The 24,917-nt window shown below is 40.1% G+C and overlaps 1 long non-coding RNA gene across 1 annotated transcript in view; it reads right to left on the bottom strand.

Annotated features, from left to right (window-relative positions):
* The window catches only part of LOC147815989 (uncharacterized), a 149,691-nt gene extending 125,552 nt beyond the window's left edge, over positions 1-24,139 (bottom strand). Inside the window, exons 1-2 of the long non-coding RNA XR_015430989.1 lie at positions 22,308-24,139; positions 21,617-21,674 (exon numbers count right to left, since the gene is read on the bottom strand). This is a non-coding gene — a long non-coding RNA (uncharacterized LOC147815989). The remainder of the gene's footprint in view (positions 1-21,616; positions 21,675-22,307) is intronic.
* Between the last annotated feature and the right edge of the window lie 778 nt (positions 24,140-24,917).

Below are 24,917 nucleotides of genomic sequence, written 5' to 3'. Positions count from 1 at the left end.
CGCACCCGGCTCGCATCAACCCTAGAGCTGGCTTCATTAATGAATTATTGTATTACAAATTAAAATGCTTAAAAAATCTTGAGGAGGATATTAATAACACAAAACCTATAAACTAGACAAGAACCTATATCAGAGCTGTGATGGCGCAGGGAACAGAGTTTTCTCCCACCAATGAGGTGAACATGGCCCGAATCCTGTCAATGGCTGGGCAATATGAATTCCGAACCCGGCTCGCATTGACCCTAGAGCTGGCTTCATTAATAAATTATTGTATTACAAATTAAAATGCTTAAAAAATCTTGAAGAGGATATTAATAACACAAAATCTATAAACTAGACAAGAACCTACATCAGAGCTGTGATGGCGCAGGGGACCACTAATGAGGTGAAAAGGGCCCGAATCCTGTCAATGGCTGGGAGATATGAATTCCGCACCCGGCTCGCATCCACCCTAGAGATGGCTTTTCTCCCACCAATGAGGTGAACAGGACCCGAATCCTGTCAATGGCTGGGCGATATGAATTTTGCACCCGGTTCGCATCAACCCTAGAGCTGGCTTCATTAATGAATTATTGTATTACAAATTAAAATGCTTAAAAAATCTTGAGGAGGATATTAATAACACAAAACCTATAAACTAGACAAGAACCTATATCAGAGCTGTGATGGCGCAGGGGACAGAGTTTTCTCCCACCAATGAGGTGAACATGGCCCGCATCCTGTCAATGACTGGGCAATATGAATTCCGAACCCGTCTCGTATCGACCCTAGAGCTGGCTTCATTAATAAATTATTGTATTGCAAATTAAAATGCTTAAAAAATCTTGAAGAGGATATTAATAACACAAAATCTATAAACTAGACAAGAACCTTAATCAGAGCTATGATGGCGCAGTGGACAGAGTTTTCTCCCACCAATGAGGTGACCAGAGGAACAGGGCCCGAATCCTGACAATGGCTGAGCGATATGAATACCGCACCTGGCTCGCATCGACCCTAGAGGTGGCTTCAGTAATAAATTATTGTATTACAAATTAAAATGCTTAAAAAATCTTGAGGAGGATATTAATAACACAAAACCTATAAACTAGACAAAAACATATATCAGAGCTGTGATGGCGTAGGGGACAGAGTCTTCTCCCACCAATGAGGTGAACAGGACCCGAATCCTGTCAATGGCTGGGCGATATGAATTTCGCACCCTTCTCGCATCAACCCTAGAGCTGGCTTCATTAATGAATTATTGTATTACAAATTAAAATGCTTAAAAAATCTTGAGGAGGATATTAATAACACAAAACCTATAAACTAGACAAGAACCTATATCAGAGCTGTGATGGCGCAGGGGACAGAGTTTTCTCCCGCCAATGAGGTGAACAGGGCCCGAATCCTGTCAAAGGCTGGGCGATTTGAATTCCGCACCCGGCTCGCATCGACCCTAGAGCTGGTTTCATTAATAAATTATTGTATTACAAATTAAAATCATTAAAAAATCTTGAGGAGGATATTAATAACACAAAACCTATAAACTAGACAATAACCTATATCAGAGCTGTGATGGCGCAGGGGACAGAGTTTTCTCCCACCAATGAGGTGACCAGAGGAACAGGGCCCGAATCCTGACAATGGCTGAGCGATATGAATACCGCACCCGGCTTGCATCGACCCTAGAGGTGGCTTCAGTAATAAATTATTGTATTACAAATTAAAATGCTTAAAAAATCTTGGAGGATATTAATAACACAAAACCTATAAACTAGACAAAAACCTATATCAGCGCTGTGATGGCGCAGGGGACAGAGTTTTCTCCCACCAAAGAGGTGAACAGTACCCGAATCCTGTCAATGGCGGGGCTATATGAATTTCGCACCCGGCTCGCATCAACCCTAGAGCTGGCTTCATTAATGAATTATTGTATTACAAATTAAAATGCTTAAAAAATCTTGAGGAGGATATTAATAACACAAAACCTATAAACTAGACAAGAACCTATATCAGAGCTGTGATGGCGCAGGGAACAGAGTTTTCTCCCACCAATGAGGTGAACATGGCCCGAATCCTGTCAATGGCTGGGCAATATGAATTCCGAACCCGGCTCGCATTGACCCTAGAGCTGGCTTCATTAATAAATTATTGTATTACAAATTAAAATGCTTAAAAAATCTTGAAGAGGATATTAATAACACAAAATCTATAAACTAGACAAGAACCTACATCAGAGCTGTGATGGCGCAGGGGACCACTAATGAGGTGAAAAAGCTCGAATCCTGTCAATGGCTGGGAGATATGAATTCCGCACCCGGCTCGCATCCACCCTAGAGATGGCTTTTCTCCCACCAATGAGGTGAACAGGACCCGAATCCTGTCAATGGCTGGGCGATATGAATTTTGCACCCGGCTCGCATCAACCCTAGAGCTGGCTTTTCTCCCACCAATGAGGTGAACAGGGCCCGAATCCTGACAATGGCTGGGCGATATAAATTCCGCACCCGGCTCGCATCCACCCGAGAAATGGCTTCATTAATAAATTATTGTATTACAAATTAAAATGCTTAAAAAATCTTGAGGAGGATATTAGTAACACAAAACCTATAAACTAGACAAAAACCTATATCAGAGCTGAGATGGCGCAGGGGACAGAGTTTTCTCCCACCAATGAGGTGAACAGAGCCCGAATCCTGTCAAAGGCTGGGCGATTTGAATTCCGCACCCGGCTCGCATCGACCCTAGAGCTGGCTTCATTAATGAATTATTGTATTACAAATTAAAATGCTTAAAAAATCTTGAGGAGGATATTAATAACACAAAACCTATAAACTAGACAAGAACCTATATCAGAGCTGTGATGGCGCAGGGGACAGAGTTTTCTCCCACCAATGAGGTGAACATGGCCCGAATCCTGTCAATGGCTGGGCAATATGAATTCCGAACCCGGCTCGCATCGACCCTAGAGCTGGCTTCATTAATAAATTATTGTATTACAAATTAAAATGCTTAAAAAATCTTGAAGAGGATATTAATAACACAAAATCTATAAACTAGACAAGAACCTATATCAGAGCTGTGATGGCGCAGGGGACAGAGTTTTCTCCCAAAAATGAGGTGACCAGAGGAACAGGGCCCGAATCCTGACAATGGCTGAGCGATATGAATACCGCACCCGGCTCGCATCGACCCTAGAGGTGGCTTCAGTAATAAATTATTGTATTACAAATTAAAAATGTTTAAAAAATCTTGAGGAGGATATTAATAACACAAAACCTATAAACTAGACAAAAACCTATATCAGAGCTGTGATGGCGTAGGGGACAGAGTTTTCTCCCACCAATGAGGTGACCAGAGGAACAGGGCCCGAATCCTGACAATGGCTGAGCGATATGAATACCGCACCTGGCTCGCATCGACCCTAGAGGTGGCTTCAGTAATAAATTATTGTATTACAAATTAAAATGCTTAAAAAATCTTGGAGGATATTAATAACACAAAACCTATAAACTAGACAAAAACCTATATCAGAGCTGTGATGGCGTAAGGGACAGAGTCTTCTCCCACCAATGAGGTGAAAGGGACCCGAATCCTGTCAATGGCTGGGCGATATGAATTTCGCACCCTTCTCGCATCAACCCTAGAGCTGGCTTCATTAATGAATTATTGTATTACAAATTAAAATGCTTAAAAAATCTTGAGGAGAATATTAATAACACAAAACCTATAAACTAGACAAGAACCTATATCAGAGCTGTGATGGCGCAGGGGACAGAGTTTTCTCCCACCAATGAGGTGAACATGGCCCGAATCCTGTCAATGGCTTGTCAATATGAATTCCGAACCCGGCTCGCATCGACCCTAGAGCTGGCTTCATTAATAAATTATTGTATTACAAATTAAAATGCTTAAATCTTGAAGAGGATATTAATAACACAAAATCTATAAACTATACAAGAACCTATATCAGAGCTGTGATTGCGCAGGGAACAGAGTTTTCTCCCACCAATGAGGTGACCAAAGGAACAGGGCCCGAATCCTGACAATGGCTGAGCGATATGAATACCGCACCTGGCTCGCATCGACCCTAGAGGTGGCTTCAGTAATAAATTATTGTATTACAAATTAAAATGCTTAAAAAATCTTGAGGAGGATATTAATAACACAAAACCTATAAACTAGACAAAAACCTATATCAGAGCTGTGATGGCGTAAGGGACAGAGTCTTCTCCCACCAATGAGGTGAAAGGGACCCAAATCCTGTCAATGGCTGGGCGATATGAATTTCGCACCCTTCTCGCATCAACCCTAGAGCTGGCTTCATTAATGAATTATTGTATTACAAATTAAAATGCTTAAAAAATCTTGAGGAGAATATTAATAACACAAAACCTATAAACTAGACAAGAACCTATATCAGAGCTGTGATGGCGCAGGGGACAGTGTTTTCTCCCACCAATGAGGTGAACATGGCCCGAATCCTGTCAATGGCTTGTCAATATGAATTCCGAACCCGGCTCGCATCGACCCTAGAGCTGGCTTCATTAATAAATTATTGTATTACAAATTAAAATGCTTAAATCTTGAAGAGGATATTAATAACACAAAATCTATAAACTATACAAGAACCTATATCAGAGCTGTGATTGCGCAGGGGACAGAGATTTCTCCCACCAATGAGGTGACCAGAGGAACAGGGCCCGAATCCTGACAATGGCTGAGCGATATGAATTTCGCACCCGACTCGCATCGACCCTAGAGCTGGCTTCATTAATGAATTATTGTATTACAAATTAAAATGCTTAAAAAATCTTGAGGAGGATATTTATAACACAAAACCTATAAACTAGACAAGAACCTATATCAGAGCTGTGATGGCGCAGGGGACCACTAATGAGGTGAAAAGGGCCCGAATCCTGTCAATGGCAGGGCGATATGAATTACGCACCCGGCTCGCATCCACCCTAGAGATGGCTTTTCTCCCTCCAATGAGGTGAACAGGACCCGAATCCTGTCAATGGCTAGGCGATATGAATTTTGCACCCTTCTCGCATCAACCCTAGAGCTGGCTTCATTAATGAATTATTGTATTACAAATTAAAATGCTTAAAAAATCTTGAGGAGGATATTAATAACACAAAACCTATAAACTAGACAAGAATCTATATCAGAGCTGTGATGGCGCAGGGGACAGAGTTTTCTCCCACCAATGAGGTGAACATGGCCCGAATCCTGTCAATGGCTGGGCAATATGAATTCCGAACCCGGCTCGCATCGACCCTAGAGCTGGCTTCATTAATAAATTATTGTATTACAAATTAAAATGCTTAAAAAATCTTGAAGAGGATATTAATAACACAAAATCTATAAACTAGACAAGAACCTATATCAGAGCTGTGATGGCGCAGGGGACAGAGTTTTCTCCCAAAAATGAGGTGACCAGAGGAACAGGGCCCGAATCCTGACAATGGCTGAGCGATATGAATACCGCACCCGGCTCGCATCGACCCTAGAGGTGGCTTCAGTAATAAATTATTGTATTACAAATTAAAAATGTTTAAAAAATCTTGGAGGATATTAATAACAAAAAACCTATAAACTAGACAAAAACCTATATCAGAGCTGTGATGGCGTAGGGGACAGAGTTTTCTCCCACCAATGAGGTGACCAGAGGAACAGGGCCCGAATCCTGACAATGGCTGAGCGATATGAATACCGCACCTGGCTCGCATCGACCCTAGAGCTGGCTTCATTAATGAATTATTGTATTACAAATTAAAATGCTTAAAAAATCTTGAGGATATTAATAACACAAAACCTATAAACTAGACAAGAACCTATATCAGAGCTGTGATGGCGCAGGGGACGGAGTTTTCTCCCACCAATGAGGTGACCAGAGGAACAGGACCCGAATCCTGACAATGGCTGAGCGATATGAATACCGCACCCGGCTTGCATCGACCCGAGAGGTGGCTTCAATAATAAATTATTGTATTACAATTTAAAATGCTTAAAAAATCTTGGAGGATATTAATAACACAAAACCTATAAACTAGACAAAAACCTATATCAGCGCTGTGATGGCGCAGGGGACAGAGTTTTCTCCCACCAATGAGGTGAACAGGACCCGAATCCTGTCAATGACGGGGCGATATGAATTTCGCACCCGGCTCGCATCAGCACTAGAGCTGGCTTCATTAATGAATTATTGTATTACAAATTAAAATGCTTAAAAAATCTTGAGGAGGATATTAATAATACAAAATCTATAAACTAGACAAGAACCTACATCAGAGCTGTGATGGCGCAGGGGACCACTAATGGGGTGAAAAGGGCCCGAATCCTGTCAATGGCAGGGCAATATGAATTACGCACCCGGCTCGCATCGACCCTAGAGCAGGCACTTCTCCCTCCAATGAAGTGAACAGGGCCCGAATCCTGTCAATGGCTGGGAGATATGAATTCCGCACCCGGCTCGCATCCACCCTAGAGATGGCTTTTCTCCCACCAATGAGGTGAACAGGGCCCGAATCCTGTCAATGGCTGGGCGATATAAATTCCGCACCCGGCTCGCATCCACCCGAGAAATGGCTTCATTAATAAATTATTGTATTACAAATTAAAATGCTTAAAATATCTTGAGGAGGATATTAGTAACACAAAACCTGTAAACTAGACAAAAACCTATATCAGAGCTGAGATGGCGCAGGGGACAGAGTTTTCTCCCACCAATGAGGTGAACAGGGCCCGAATCCTGTCAAAGGCTGGGCGATTTGAATTCCGCACCCGGCTCGCATCAACCCTAGAGCTGGCTTCATTAATGAATTATTGTATTACAAATTAAAATGCTTAAAAAATCTTGAGGAGGATATTAATAACACAAAACCTATAAACTGGACAAGAACCTATATCAGAGCTGTGATGGCGCAGGGGACAGAGTTTTCTCCCACCAATGAGGTGAACATGGCCCGAATCCTGTCAATATCTGGGCGATATAAATTCCGCACCCGGCTCGCATCCACCCGAGAAATGGCTTCATTAATAAATTATTGTATTACAAATTAAAATGCTTAAAAAATCTTGAAGAGGATTTTAATAACACAAAATCTATAAACTAGACAAGAACCTATATCAGAGCTGTGATGGCGCAGTGGACAGAGTTTTCTCCCACCAATGAGGTGACCAGAGGAACAGGGCCCGAATCCTGACAATGGCTGAGCGATATGAATACCGCACCAGGCTCGCATCGACCCTAGAGGTGGCTTCAGTAATAAATTATTGTATTACAAATTAAAATGCTTAAAAAATCTTGAGGAGGATCTTAATAACACAAAACCTATAAACTAGACAAAAACCTATATCAGAGCTGTGATGGCGTAGGGGACAGAGTCTTCTCCCACCAATGAGGTGAACAGGACCCGAATCCTGTCAACGGCTGGGCGATATGAATTTCGCACCCTTCTCGCATCAACCCTAGAGATGGCTTTTCTCCCACCAATGAGGTGAACAGGGCCCGAATCCTGTCAATGGCTGGGCGATATGAATTTCGCACCCGGCTCGCATCAACCCTAGAGCTGGCTTCATTAATGAATTATTGTATTACAAATTAAAATGCTTAAAAAATCTTGAGGAGGATATTAGTAACACAAAACCTATAAACTAGACAAGAACCTATATCAGAGCTGTGATGGCGCAGGGGACAGAGTTTTCTCCCACCAATGAGGTGAACATGGCCCGAATCCTGTCAATGGCTGGGCAATATGAATTCCGAACCCGGCTCGCATCGACCCTAGAGATGGCTTCAGTAATAAATTATTGTATTACAAATTGAAATGCTTAAAAAATCTTGAGGAGGATATTAATAACACAAAACCTATAAACTAGACAAAAACCTATATCAGAGCTGTGATGGCGTAGGGGACAGAGTTTTCTCCCACCAATGAGGTGAACAGGACCCGAATCCTGTCAATGGCTGGGCGATATGAATTTCGCACCCGGATCGCATCAACCCTAGAGCTGGCTTCATTAATGAATTATTGTATTACAAATTAAAATGCTTAAAAAATCTTGAGGAGGATATTAATAACACAAAACCTATAAACTAGACAAGAACCTATATCAGAGCTGTGATGGCGCAGGGGACAGAGTTTTCTCCCACCAATGAGGTGAACATGGCCCAAATCCTGTCAATGGCTGGGCAATATGAATTCCGAACCCGGCTCGCATCGACCCTAGAGCTGGCTTCATTAATAAATTATTGTATTACAAATTAAAATGCTTAAAAAATCTTGAAGAGGATATTAATAACACAAAATCTATAAACTAGACAAGGAACCTATATCAGAGCTGTGATGGCGCAGGGGACCACTAATGAGGTGAAAAGAGCCCGAATCCTGTCAATGTCAGGGCGATATGAATTACGCACCCGGCTCGCATAGACCCTAGAGCAGGCTCTTCTCCCACCAATGAAGTGAACAGGGCCCGAATCCTGTCAATGGCTGGGCGATATGAATTCCGCACCCGGCTCGCATCCACCCTAGAGATGGCTTTTCTCCCACCAATGAGGTGAACAGGGCCCGAATCCTGTCAATGGCTGGGCGATATGAATTCCGCACCCGGCTCGCATCGACCCTAGAGCTGGCTTCATTAATAAATTATTGTATTACAAATTAAAATGCTTAAAAAATCTTGAGGAGGATATTAATAACACAAAACCTATAAACTAGACAAGAACCTATATCAGAGCTGTGATGGCGCAGGGGACAGAGTTTTCTCCCACCAATGAGGTGAACAGGGCCCGAATCCTGTCAATGGCTGCGCGATATTAATTTCGCACCCGGCTCGCATCGACCCTAGAGCTGGCTTCATTAATAAATTATTGTATTACAAATTAAAATGCTTAAAAAATCTAGAGGAGGATATTAACAACACAAAACCTATAAACTAGAAAAGAAATTATACCAGAGCTGTGATGGCGCAGGGGACAGAGTTTTCTCCCACCAATGAGGTGAACAGGGCCCGAATCCTGTCAATGGCTGGGCGATATGAATTCCGCACCCGGCTCGCATCCACCCGAGAAATGGCTTCATTAATAAATTATTGTATTACAAATTAAAATGCTTAAAACATCTTGAGGAGGATATTAAATACTCAAAACCTATAAACTAGACAAGAACCTATATCAGAGCTGTGATGGCGCAGGGAACAGAGTTTTCTCCCACCAATTAGGTGAACAGGACCCGAATCCTGTCAATGGCTGGGCGATATGAATTCCGCACCCGGCTGACATCGACCTTAGAGCTGGCTTCATTAATAAATTATTGTATTACAAATTAAAATGCTTAAAAAATCTAGAGGAGGATATTAATAACACAAAACCTATAAACTAGACAAGAACCTATATCAGAGCTGTGATGGCGCAGGGGACAGAGTTTTCTCCCACCAATGAGATGAGCAGGGCCTTAATCCTGTCAATGGCTGGTCGATATGAATTCCGCACCCGGCTCGCATCGACCCTTGAGCTGGCTTCATTAATAAATTATTGTATTACCAATTAAATTGCTTATAAAATCTTGGGGAGGATATTAATAACACAAAACCTATAAACTAGACAAGAGCCTATATCAGAGCTGTGATGGCGCAGGGGACAGAGTTTTCTCCCACCAATGAGGTGAACAGGGCCCGAATCCTGTCAATGGCTGGGCGATATGAATTCCGCACCAGGCTCGCATCGACCCTAGAGCTGGCTTCATTAATAAATTATTGTATTACAAATTAAAATGCTTAAAAAATCTTGAGGAGGATATTAATAACACAAAACCTATAAACTAGACAAAAACCTATATCAGAGCTGTGATGGCGCAGGGAACAGAATTTACTCCCACCAATGAGGTGAACAGGACCCGAATCCTGTCAATGGCTGGGCGATATGAATTCCGCACCCAGCTGGCATCGACCCTAGAGCTGGCTTCATTAATAAATTATTGTATTACAAATTAAAATGCTTAAAAAATCTAGAGGAGGATATTAATAACACAAAACCTATAAACTAGACAAGAACCTATATCAGAGCTGTGATGGCGCAGGGGACAGAGTTTTCTCCCACCAATGAGATGAACAGGGCCTTAATCCTGTCAATGGCTTGTCGATATGAATTCCGCACCCGGCTCGCATTGACCCTAGAGCTGGCTTCATTAATAAATTATTGTATTACCAATTAAATTGCTTATAAAATCTTGGGGAGGATATTAATAACACAAAACCTATAAACTAGACAAGAACCTATATCAGAGCTGTGATGGCGCAGGGGACAGAGTTTTCTCCCACCAATGAGATGAACAGGGCCTTAATCCTGTCAATGGCTGGTCGATATGAATTCCGCACCCGGCTCGCATCGACCCTAGAGCTGGCTTCATTAATAAATTATTGCATTACCAATTAAATTGCTTATAAAATCTTGGATAGGATATTAATAACACAAAACCTATAAACTAGACAAGAACCTATATCAGAGCTGTGATGGCGCAGGGGACAGAGTTTTCTCCCACCAATGAGGTGAACAGGGCCCGAATCCCGTCAATTGTTGGGCGATATGAATTCCGCACCCGGCTCGCATCGACCCTAGAGCTGGCTTCATTAATTAATTATTGTATTACAAATTAAAATGCTTAAAAAATCTTGAGGAGGATATTAATAACACAAAACCTATAAACTAGACAAAAACCTATATCAGAGCTGTAATGGCGCAGGGAACAGAGTTTTCTCCCACCAATGAGGTGAACAGGACCCGAATCCTGTCAATGGCTGGGCGATATGAATTCCGCACCCGGCTCGCATCGACCCTAGAGCTGGCTTCATTAATAAATTATTGTATTACAAATTAAAATGCTTAAAAAATCTAGAGGAGGATATTAACAACACAAAACCTATAAACTAGACAAGAACCTATATCAGAGCTGTGATGGCGGAGGGGACAGAGTTTTCTCCCACCAATGAGATGAACATAGCCTTAATCCTGTCAATGGCTGGTCGATATGAATTCCGCACCCGGCTCGCATCGACCCAAGAGCTGGCTTCATTAATAAATTATTGTATTACAAATTAAAATGCTTAAAAAATCTTGAAGAGGATATTAATAACACAAAATCTATAAGCTAGACAAGAACCTATATCAGAGCTGTGATGGCGCAGGGGACCACTAATGAGGTGAAAAGGGCCTGAATCCAGTCAATGGCTGGGCGATATAAATTCCGCACCCGGCTCGCATCCACCCGAGAAATGGCTTCATTAATAAATTATTGTATTACAAATTAAAATGCTTAAAAAATCTTGAGGAGGATATTAGTAACACAAAACCTATAAACTAGACAAAAACCTATATCAGAGCTGAGATGGCGCAGGGGACAGAGTTTTCTCCCACCAATGAGGTGAACAGGGCCCGAATCCTGTCAAAGGCTGGGCGATTTTAATTCCGCACACGGCTCGCATCGACCCTAGAGCTGGTTTCATTAATAAATTATTGTATTACAAATTAAAATCATTAAAAACTCTTGAGGAGGATATTAATAACACAAAACCTATAAACTAGACAAGAACCTATATCAGAGCTGTGATGGCGCAGGGGACAGAGTATTCTCCCTCCAATGAGGTGAACAGGACCCGAATCCTGTCAATGGCTGGGCGATATGAATTTTGCACCCGGCTCGCATCAACCCTAGAGCTGGCTTCATTAATGAATTATTGTATTGCAAATTAAAATGCTTAAAAAATCTTGAGGAGGATATTAATAACACAAAACCTATAAACTGGACAAGAACCTATATCAGAGCTGTGATGGCGCAGGGGACAGAGTTTTCTCCCACCAATGAGGTGAACATGGCCCGAATCCTGTCAATGGCTGGGCAATATGAATTCCGAACCCGGCTCGCATCGACCCTAGAGCTGGCTTCATTAATAAATTATTGTATTACAAATTAAAATGCTTAAAAAATCTTGAAGAGGATATTAATAACACGAAATCTATAAACTAGACAAGAACCTATATCAGAGCTGTGATGGCGCAGTGGACAGAGTTTTCTCCCACCAATGAGGTGACCAGAGGAACAGGGCCCGAATCCTGACAATGGCTGAGCGATATGAATACCGCACCTGGCTCGCATCGACCCTAGAGGTGGCTTCAGTAATAAATTATTGTATTACAAATTAAAATGCTTAAAAAATCTTGAGGAGGATATTAATAACACAAAACCTATAAACTAGACAAAAACCTATATCAGAGCTGTGATGGCGTAGGGGACAGAGTCTTCTCCCACCAATGAGGTGAACAGGACCCGAATCCTGTCAATGGCTGGGCGATATGAATTTCGCACCCTTCTCGCATCAACCCTAGAGCTGGCTTCATTAATGAATTATTGTATTACAAATTAAAATGCTTAAAAAATCTTGAGGAGAATATTAATAACACAAAACCCATAAACTAGACAAGAACCTATATCAGAGCTGTGATGGCGCAGGGGACAGAGTTTTCTCCCACCAATGAGGTGAACATGGCCCGAATCCTGTCAATGGCTGGGCAATATGAATTCCGAACCCGGCTCGCATCGACCCTAGAGCTGGCTTCATTAATAAATTATTGTATTACAAATTAAAATGCTTAAAAAATCTTGAAGAGGATATTAATAACACAAAATCTATAAACTAGACAAGAACCTATATCAGAGCTGTGATGGCGCAGGGGACAGAGTTTTCTCCCACCAATGAGGTGACCAGAGGAACAGGGCCCGAATCCTGACAATGGCAGAGCGATATGAATACCGCACCCGGCTCGCATCAACCCTAGAGGTGGCTTCAGTAATAAATTATTGTATTACAAATTAAAATGCTTAAAAAATCTTGAGGAGGATATTAATAACACAAAACCTATAAACTAGACAAAAACCTATATCAGAGCTGTGATGGCGTAGGGGACAGAGTTTTCTCCCACCAATGAGGTGAACAGGACCCGAATCCTGTTAATGGCTGGGCGATATGAATTTCGCACCCGGCTCGCATCGAACCTAGAGCTTTCTTCATTAATGAATTATTGTATTACAAATTAAAATGCTTAAAAAATCTTGAGGAGGATATTTATAACACAAAACCTATAAACTAGACAAGAACCTATATCAGAGCTGTGATGGCGCAGGGGACCACTAATGAGGTGAAAAGGGCCCGAATCCTGTCAATGGCAGGGCGATATGAATTACGCACCCGGCTCGCATCGACCCTAGAGCAGGCTCTTCTCCCACCAATGAAGTGAACAGGGCCCGAATCCTGTCAATGGCTGGGCGATATGAATTCCGCACCCGGCTCGCATCCACCTTAGAGCTGGCTTCATTAATAAATTATTGTATTACAAATTAAAATGCTTAAAAAATCTAGAGGAGGATATTAACAACACAAAACCTATAAACTAGACAAGAACCTATATCAGAGCTGTGATGGCGGAGGGGACAGAGTTTTCTCCCACCAATGAGATGAACATAGCCTTAATCCTGTCAATGGCTGGTCGATATGAATTCCGCACCCGGCTCGCATCGACCCAAGAGCTGGCTTCATTAATAAATTATTGTATTACAAATTAAAATGCTTAAAAAATCTTGAAGAGGATATTAATAACACAAAATCTATAAACTAGACAAGAACCTATATCAGAGCTGTGATGGCGCAGGGGACAGAGTTTTCTCCCACCAATGAGGTGACCAGAGGAACAGGGCCCGAATCCTGACAATGGCAGAGCGATATGAATACCGCACCCGGCTCGCATCAACCCTAGAGGTGGCTTCAGTAATAAATTATTGTATTACAAATTAAAATGCTTAAAAAATCTTGAGGAGGATATTAATAACACAAAACCTATAAACTAGACAAAAACCTATATCAGAGCTGTGATGGCGTAGGGGACAGAGTTTTCTCCCACCAATGAGGTGAACAGGACCCGAATCCTGTTAATGGCTGGGCGATATGAATTTCGCACCCGGCTCGCATCGAACCTAGAGCTTTCTTCATTAATGAATTATTGTATTACAAATTAAAATGCTTAAAAAATCTTGAGGAGGATATTTATAACACAAAACCTATAAACTAGACAAGAACCTATATCAGAGCTGTGATGGCGCAGGGGACCACTAATGAGGTGAAAAGGGCCCGAATCCTGTCAATGGCAGGGCGATATGAATTACGCACCCGGCTCGCATCGACCCTAGAGCAGGCTCTTCTCCCACCAATGAAGTGAACAGGGCCCGAATCCTGTCAATGGCTGGGCGATATGAATTCCGCACCCGGCTCGCATCCACCTTAGAGCTGGCTTCATTAATAAATTATTGTATTACAAATTAAAATGCTTAAAAAATCTAGAGGAGGATATTAACAACACAAAACCTATAAACTAGACAAGAACCTATATCAGAGCTGTGATGGCGGAGGGGACAGAGTTTTCTCCCACCAATGAGATGAACATAGCCTTAATCCTGTCAATGGCTGGTCGATATGAATTCCGCACCCGGCTCGCATCGACCCAAGAGCTGGCTTCATTAATAAATTATTGTATTACAAATTAAAATGCTTAAAAAATCTTGAAGAGGATATTAATAACACAAAATCTATAAGCTAGACAAGAACCTATATCAGAGCTGTGATGGCGCAGGGGACCACTAATGAGGTGAAAAGGGCCTGAATCCAGTCAATGGCTGGGCGATATAAATTCCGCACCCGGCTCGCATCCACCCGAGAAATGGCTTCATTAATAAATTATTGTATTACAAATTAAAATGCTTAAAAAATCTTGAGGAGGATATTAGTAACACAAAACCTATAAACTAGACAAAAACCTATATCAGAGCTGAGATGGCGCAGGGGACAGAGTTTTCTCCCACCAATGAGGTGAACAGGGCCCGAATCCTGTCAAAGGCTGGGCGATTTTAATTCCGCACACGGCTCGCATCGACCCTAGAGCTGGTTTCATTAATAAATTATTGTATTACAAATTAAAATCATTAAAAACTCTTGAGGAGGATATTAATAACACAAAACCTATAAACTAGACAAGAACCTATATCAGAGCTGTGATGGCGCAGGGGACAGAGTTTTCTCCCTCCAATGAGGTGAACAGGACCCGAATCCTGTCAATGGCTGGGCGATATGAATTTTGCACCCGGCTCGCATCAACCCTAGAGCTGGCTTCATTAATGAATTATTGTATTGCAAATTAAAATGCTTAAAAAATCTTGAGGAGGATATTAATAACACAAAACCTATAAACTGGACAAGAACCTATATCAGAGCTGTGATGGCGCAGGGGACAGAGTTTTCTCCCACCAATTAGGTGAACAGGACCCGAATCCTGTCAATGGCTGGGCGATATGAATTCCGCACCCGGCTGACATCGACCTTAGAGCTGGCTTCATTAATAAATTATTGTATTACAAATTAAAATGCTTAAAAAATCTAGAGGAGGATATTAATAACACAAAACCTATAAACTAGACAAGAACCTATATCAGAGCTGTGATGGCGCAGGGGACAGAGTTTTCTCCCACCAATGAGGTGAACAGGGCCCGAATCCCGTCAATTGTTGGGCGATATGAATTCCGCACCCGGCTCGCATCGACCCTAGAGCTGGCTTCATTAATTAATTATTGTATTACAAATTAAAATGCTTAAAAAATCTTGAGGAGGATATTAATAACACAAAACCTATAAACTAGACAAAAACCTATATCAGAGCTGTAATGGCGCAGGGAACAGAGTTTTCTCCCACCAATGAGGTGAACAGGACCCGAATCCTGTCAATGGCTGGGCGATATGAATTCCGCACCCGGCTCGCATCGACCCTAGAGCTGGCTTCATTAATAAATTATTGTATTACAAATTAAAATGCTTAAAAAATCTAGAGGAGGATATTAACAACACAAAACCTATAAACTAGACAAGAACCTATATCAGAGCTGTGATGGCGGAGGGGACAGAGTTTTCTCCCACCAATGAGATGAACATAGCCTTAATCCTGTCAATGGCTGGTCGATATGAATTCCGCACCCGGCTCGCATCGACCCAAGAGCTGGCTTCATTAATAAATTATTGTATTACAAATTAAAATGCTTAAAAAATCTTGAAGAGGATATTAATAACACAAAATCTATAAGCTAGACAAGAACCTATATCAGAGCTGTGATGGCGCAGGGGACCACTAATGAGGTGAAAAGGGCCTGAATCCAGTCAATGGCTGGGCGATATAAATTCCGCACCCGGCTCGCATCCACCCGAGAAATGGCTTCATTAATAAATTATTGTATTACAAATTAAAATGCTTAAAAAATCTTGAGGAGGATATTAGTAACACAAAACCTATAAACTAGACAAAAACCTATATCAGAGCTGAGATGGCGCAGGGGACAGAGTTTTCTCCCACCAATGAGGTGAACAGGGCCCGAATCCTGTCAAAGGCTGGGCGATTTTAATTCCGCACACGGCTCGCATCGACCCTAGAGCTGGTTTCATTAATAAATTATTGTATTACAAATTAAAATCATTAAAAACTCTTGAGGAGGATATTAATAACACAAAACCTATAAACTAGACAAGAACCTATATCAGAGCTGTGATGGCGCAGGGGACAGAGTTTTCTCCCTCCAATGAGGTGAACAGGACCCGAATCCTGTCAATGGCTGGGCGATATGAATTTTGCACCCGGCTCGCATCAACCCTAGAGCTGGCTTCATTAATGAATTATTGTATTGCAAATTAAAATGCTTAAAAAATCTTGAGGAGGATATTAATAACACAAAACCTATAAACTGGACAAGAACCTATATCAGAGCTGTGATGGCGCAGGGGACAGAGTTTTCTCCCACCAATGAGGTGAACATGGCCCGAATCCTGTCAATGGCTGGGCAATATGAATTCCGAACCCGGCTCGCATCGACCCTAGAGCTGGCTTCATTAATAAATTATTGTATTACAAATTAAAATGCTTAAAAAATCTTGAAGAGGATATTAATAACACGAAATCTATAAACTAGACAAGAACCTATATCAGAGCTGTGATGGCGCAGTGGACAGAGTTTTCTCCCACCAATGAGGTGACCAGAGGAACAGGGCCCGAATCCTGACAATGGCTGAGCGATATGAATACCGCACCTGGCTCGCATCGACCCTAGAGGTGGCTTCAGTAATAAATTATTGTATTACAAATTAAAATGCTTAAAAAATCTTGAGGAGGATATTAATAACACAAAACCTATAAACTAGACAAAAACCTATATCAGAGCTGTGATGGCGTAGGGGACAGAGTCTTCTCCCACCAATGAGGTGAACAGGACCCGAATCCTGTCAATGGCTGGGCGATATGAATTTCGCACCCTTCTCGCATCAACCCTAGAGCTGGCTTCATTAATGAATTATTGTATTACAAATTAAAATGCTTAAAAAATCTTGAGGAGAATATTAATAACACAAAACCCATAAACTAGACAAGAACCTATATCAGAGCTGTGATGGCGCAGGGGACAGAGTTTTCTCCCACTAATGAGGTGAACATGGCCCGAATCCTGTCAATGGCTGGGCAATATGAATTCCGAACCCGGCTCGCATCGACCCTAGAGCTGGCTTCATTAATAAATTATTGTATTACAAATTAAAATGCTTAAAAAATCTTGAAGAGGATATTAATAACACAAAATCTATAAACTAGACAAGAACCTATATCAGAGCTGTGATGGCGCAGGGGACAGAGTTTTCTCCCACCAATGAGGTGACCAGAGGAACAGGGCCCGAATCCTGACAATGGCAGAGCGATATGAATACCGCACCCGGCTCGCATCAACCCTAGAGGTGGCTTCAGTAATAAATTATTGTATTACAAATTAAAATGCTTAAAAAATCTTGAGGAGGATATTAATAACACAAAACCTATAAACTAGACAAAAACCTATATCAGAGCTGTGATGGCGTAGGGGACAGAGTTTTCTCCCACCAATGAGGTGAACAGGACCCGAATCCTGTTAATGGCTGGGCGATATGAATTTCGCACCCGGCTCGCATCGAACCTAGAGCTTTCTTCATTAATGAATTATTGTATTACAAATTAAAATGCTTAAAAAATCTTGAGGAGGATATTTATAACACAAAACCTATAAACTAGACAAGAACCTATATCAGAGCTGTGATGGCGCAGGGGAACACTAATGAGGTGAAAAGGGCCCGAATCCTGTCAATGGCAGGGCGATATGAATTACGCACCCGGCTCGCATCGACCCTAGAGCAGGCTCTTCTCCCACCAATGAAGTGAACAGGGCCCGAATCCTGTCAATGGCTGGGCGATATGAATTCCGCACCCGGCTCGCATCCACCCTAGAGCTGGCTTCATTAATAAATTATTGTATTACAAATTAAAATGCTTAAAAAATCTAGAGGAGGATATTAACAACACAAAACCTATAAACTAGACAAGAACCTATATCAGAGCTGTGATGGCGGAGGGGACAGAGTTTTCTCCCACCAATGAGATGAACATAGCCTTAATCCTGTCAATGGCTGGTCGATATGAATTCCGCACCCGGCTCGCATCGACCCAAGAGCTGGCTTCATTAATAAATTATTGTATTACAAATTAAAATGCTTAAAAAATCTTGAAGAGGATATTAATAACACAAAATCTATAAGCTAGACAAGAACCTATATCAGAGCTGTGATGGCGCAGGGGACCACTAATGAGGTGAAAAGGGCCTGAATCCAGTCAATGGCTGGGCGATATAAATTCCGCACCCGGCTCGCATCCACCCGAGAAATGGCTTCATTAATAAATTATTGTATTACAAATTAAAATGCTTAAAAAATCTTGAGGAGGATATTAGTAACACAAAACCTATAAACTAGACAAAAACCTATATCAGAGCTGAGATGGCGCAGGGGACAGAGTTTTCTCCCACCAATGAGGTGACCAGAGGAACAGGGCCCGAATCCTGTCAAAGGCTGGGCGATTTTAATTCCGCACACGGCTCGCAACGACCCTAGAGCTGGTTTCATTAATAAATTATTGTATTACAAATTAAAATCATTAAAAACTCTTGAGGAGGATATTAATAACACAAAACCTATAAACTAGACAAGAACCTATATCAGAGCTGTGATGGCGCAGGGGACAGAGTTTTCTCCCTCCAATGAGGTGAACAGGACCCGAATCCTGTCAATGGCTGGGCGATATGAATTTTGCACCCGGCTCGCATCAACCCTAGAGCTGGCTTCATTAATGAATTATTGTATTGCAAATTAAAATGCTTAAAAAATCTTGAGGAGGATATTAATAACACAAAACCTATAAACTGGACAAGAACCTATATCAGAGCTGTGATGGCGCAGGGGACAGAGTTTTCTCCCACCAATGAGGTGAACATGGCCCGAATCCTGTCAATGGCTGAGCAATATGAATTCCGAACCCGGCTCGCATCGACCCTAGAGCTGGCTTCATTAATAAATTATTGTATTACAAATTAAAATGCTTAAAAAATCTTGAAGAGGATATTAATAACACAAAATCTATAAACTAGACAAGAACCTATATCAGAGCTGTGATGGCGCAGTGGACAGAGTTTTCTCCCACCAATGAGGTGACCAGAGGAACAGGGCCCGAATCCTGACAATGGCTGAGCGATATGAATACCGCACCTGGCTCGCATCGACCCTAGAGGTGGCTTCAGTAATAAATTATTGTATTACAAATTAAAATGCTTAAAAAATCTTGAGGAGGATATTAATAACACAAAACCTATAAACTAGACAAAAACCTATATCAGAGCTGTGATGGCGTAGGGGACAGAGTCTTCTCCCACCAATGAGGTGAACAGGACCCGAATCCTGTCAATGGCTGGGCGATATGAATTTCGCACCCTTCTCGCATCAACCCTAGAGCTGGCTTCATTAATGAATTATTGTATTACAAATTAAAATGCTTAAAAAATCTTGAGGAGAATATTAATAACACAAAACCCATAAACTAGACAAGAACCTATATCAGAGCTGTGATGGCGCAGGGGACAGAGTTTTCTCCCACCAATGAGGTGAACATGGCCCGAATCCTGTCAATGGCTGGGCAATATGAATTCCGAACCCGGCTCGCATCGACCCTAGAGCTGGCTTCATTAATAAATTATTGTATTACAAATTAAAATGCTTAAAAAATCTTGAAGAGGATATTAATAACACAAAATCTATAAACTAGACAAGAACCTATATCAGAGCTGTGATGGCGCAGGGGACCACTAATGAGGTGAAAAGGGCCCGAATCCTGTCAATGGCAGGGCGATATGAATTACGCACCCAGCTCGCATCGACCCTAGAGCAGGCTCTTCTCCCACCAATGAAGTGAACAGGGCCCGAATCCTGTCAATGGCTGGGCGATATGAATTCCGCACCCGGCTCGCATCCACCCTAAAGATGGCTTCATTAATAAATTATTGTATTACAAATTAAAATGCTTAAAAAATCTTGAGGAGGATATTAATAACACAAAACCTATAAACTAGACAAGAACCTATATCAGAGCTGTGATGGCGCAGGGGACAGAGTTTTCTCCCACCAATGAGGTGAACAGGGCCCGAATCCTGTCAATGGCTGCACGATATGAATTTCGCACCCGGCCAACACCTCCTAGAAAAGAGAAGGCCTCTGCACGGGTTACCATAAATATCCTTTAGTAGTCCAAACGAAATGATTTATTTTGTATTTTCAACCACTGCGCAGCTTAGTAACCCGAACGTAATGACATCTTTCTTATTTTTCATCAACTGCGCAGTTAACTTCGTCACATCGGACTACTAATTTTATCCGTGCTGAGGCCTTCCTTATTCTAGGAGGTGTTGACCCGGCTCGCATCGACCCTAGAGCTGGCTTCATTAATAAATTATTGTATTACAAATTAAAATGCTTAAAAAATCTTGAGGAGGATATTAATAACACAAAACCTATAAACTCGCAAAAACCTATATCAAAGCTGTGATGGCGCAGGGGACAGAGTTTTCTCCCACCAATGAGGTGAACAGGGCCCGAATCCTGTCAATGGCTGGGCGATATGAATTCCGCTCCCTGCCCGCATCGACCCTAGAGCTGGCTTTCGTGAATAAATTATTGTATTACAAATTAAAATGCTTTTAAAATCTTGAGGAGGATATTAACACAAAATCTATAAACTAGACAAGAAACTATACGAGAGCCGTGAAGTAAGTCCATTGTAGTATCTCTTGACCCCAACAGAAAATAATGGTCTTTTAGTGTCTGATGTTAACAATTCTCACAACTGGGGACTGAATTTGAAATCTTAAGACGATAGGAACCAAACTATCTTACTTGTCGTACCTTTAATCCAAACTTATTTATGAACAAGACGCGTTCGAAACTTTCATAAAATAAGTAAATTATGATATATTAGTAAATTTGAGCCTGAATTTATTTCAATTTTTGTTATCAGACATCTCTCATAGCCTTCCGTCTACTTTGCCTGAAAAAGTGATCAAATCCCAAATCCCTTTCCAAATTTATGTGCTGTCGTTATAGTTGATTGGCCTGAAAATTTATTGAATCACTAAAATAGAATTCTTACCAGAGCCATGATGAATCACAAAATACTATTCTGCATCATATAAAGAGAACATCCTCTCCTATAAAATGTAAAGTAATTAATAAGATATGAATAGAATACGTAGTAAAAGTATTAAAATATAAAAACCAAATTTTGTGCTAAAAAGTCTATTTATTTAAAATGGTAAACCCTCATTACTAACAGTATTTTTATTGAGTTCAAAAATTCTGATTGAGATCGTTCTTGAAAATGTTTTCCTCTTTAAAAGAAAAAAACGGGAAAGATTTCATGTGTTTATAAAAAATTTAAGTTGATTAAGTTCTGTGTGAGTATCATCGGAGCACTCTTGTCTTGACAATCGACGTCGAAAGTTATGAAAAATAATGGCACGAAAATGTTCACGATTCAATTCCATTTTTTGAAAAAGAAGAACTTTTCAAATTACTGTCAACAACACAAATGAAGCTATAATGGTAGATGGTCTGCTGAATTTATATTTAAAAATATCAAACTTTCGATTAAAATCGTCTGCGGTCGCCTAGTAACACTTACTGTTGCCAAGGCCAGAAATATAAATAGCAGCCCTCGTAAGAGAGCTGGAATCTCTAATAAGTTATTATAAAAACCGTTACATGACTGGTGTGTAAAATTTCAGAATTGCAATACATAAAACAGTTAAGAAAGAAAAACAAAAATGCAACGTTTTACTTACAGTGTTTGTCCTTCAAAAGCAACAGTTTCTCTTAATCTGCTCAAAGAAAATGATTCAGGCAATGATTCAAAGGATTCGAAGACCAAAAGAGGAGTAGAGTAGATGTCTTCCCAGAGAAGACCAAGGCAGTCCAGGATATGATCGGCGGAAGCATTGATAGCAGAGGGAGTAGGTTTTAGTTCCTTAGGAATATAGTGAACCCTTTAGATGACCAGTAGCTAGGCGGGAGGGTACAGACTCTCCTTTCAAAGGGAAGAGTCAAAGAAACTCCAGGATTATTTCCTTTATACCAATTGTGGGTGGGAGGAATCAGCCAGTCCCTGAGAAGCTGGGATTTTTTTTAGGGAGTAAAGTTCAAGATAGGTGAGATCAGAAGAGGTAGGGTGTGGTAGGCTGCAACCCTCTCTACCCAGGCTATCCGCTAAGTCGTTGACCAACATGAGACCAACGTGAGAATGAATCCACTGCAGGTGAATATTATGCTGAAGGGACAAGAGTTTTAATTAGCTTAGGATGGAAATACTGGTTTTGCCGACAATATTGGTTATGTTTTTGAGATTTTGCAGGAAGCTGTGGCTAACAGTGAGTATCCAAAGGTCTTCAAAACAAAGGTCACTGTGCATAACTAATTCCAGACCCCTGTTGATAGCATGAAGTTCACTTTTGAAAACTAGAAAATCCTTAAAAGCTTAAATATATTACATAAGAATTAAAAATAAACCATTTTTTTCTGTTCACAGGAAACATGAAACTGAATTGAAGAGAAAATGTGATGTGAATAATTGAATCTGTTAAGGACTGAAAGCCGGTATGATACTGAAAATCACATCGAAAAGAAAGAATTTGAAAGAAATTGAATGAAGTGCTGTGAAACATATTAGATAAAAACAAGAAAACAAAATGAAAATTAATTCGGAAAAATTTGGTAGACACATTGAATGAAAAGCTAAATGAAAAATGTATAAAAAAAACTGAAAAACTAAAAAAAATTGAAAACCAATGGAAAAAAAATAGAAAAACGAAAAGACAAACACATGGAATGGGGAATTTGTCACTTGAAAAAATAATGAAGGAAAGTACGAAAAACAAGAAGTCAAAGCACGAGTTGAATGAACGGTTGCACGAGGCATGCATGTTATGAATCGAAAAAACTGGATCAAGAATTGGAAAAAAAAACTGAATACACTGATAAAAAAAACTATAAGACATACTGATATTGACACATTCAATGAAATATCTTATTGACACATTCGGCAATAATTTGAAACAATAAATAAATAAACTTGATATGCGTTGGAAAGCGATGAGACTATTAAAAAAGAAAAAAGTACGAAATGGGGTGACAAAACATGACCAGACACTTGAATTATAAAGAACAAAAAAAAGGTAAATATATTGTAAAAAACTAGAACTTAAAAAACAATGAAAAGAGGAAGAAAAATTGATAAGTAATGAAAATAATAACTTGAAAATTTGAGAGGAAAAAAAACTTGAAAATTAGAAATAAAAAAATTAAAAAAATGAAAAAAATGAAAAATAAAAAATAATAAAAAACACCACTGCGAAAGTCACGGATGGAATTTATCAGCTGTAATAAAAAATAGAAAGTTATAATTTAAACAAAAATAAGAAGAAACTGTAAAACTAAGTATTGCGAAAAAAATAGATGATGAAAAACACCCAAAAAAGCTGAACACACTGGGAAAAAAATAAAAATACTGAAAGAAAACCAATGGAAAATACCTAAAAATATGAATTGAAAACACACCGAATAGTAAGAAAAACACAATGCAAAAAATGGAAATAAAAGTTAAACACATTTAAAAAAAATCAATGGAAAACACACTGATAAAAAATCAACTGAATACACACCGAAAAAAACCAATAGAGAACACAAAAAAAAAAAAACCAATAAAAAACGCAACGAGAAAATACCAATGGAAATTACACTAACAGAGCTGATAGAAACACACTGAAAATGAAAAATAACTGATGATGGAAAAAATAGAAAGGAACACACACTGAAAAACACACAGAACACACTGTAAAAAAAAGTTGAAAAATCGGAAAAACACAATGGAAAATAGAAAAAATACACTGGAATTCCCTGGAAAAAATGGCGAAAAAACATTGAGGAAGAAAAAAACAGAATAGAAACACAATGGAAAAAATAGAGCAAGCTCAACGGAAAAATGGAAATAGCAGAATTTAGTAAACACAATGGAAAAAACCGAAAAAGAAAATAACAATGGAAAAAAATTAGATAGCATTGAAGGAAAATTTAGAAAAAAATACAAAGGAAAAAATATAAGAGTCACGCTCTGGAAAATATCAAAAATTGGAAAACAACAACAATATTAAAAATTCAATATAAAAAATTGGAAAATGAAATTCAACGGAAAAACAAAATGGAAAAAATGAAAGAAAAAATCCTTCTAGAAAAAATTAAAAACCACAATGAAAAATGAAAAAAGACACTAAAAGTTTAAAAACAAAATAAAAATAAAAAAACACTGAGAAAAAATGCAGGAAGCACAATGGAAAATGCAGAATTTAGTAAACACAATGGAAAAGGAAAGAAAAAAAAATAAAATGGAAAAAAAATAGAAA

Source organism: Parasteatoda tepidariorum, chromosome 2 (genome assembly GCF_982258835.1).
Source record: "Parasteatoda tepidariorum strain Cologne lab strain chromosome 2, Ptep-v5.0, whole genome shotgun sequence".
Lineage (NCBI taxonomy): Eukaryota > Metazoa > Arthropoda > Arachnida > Araneae > Theridiidae > Parasteatoda > Parasteatoda tepidariorum.
The sequence above is the reverse complement of the archived record's forward strand: the minus strand, read 5'-3'. Positions and strand labels throughout refer to the sequence as shown.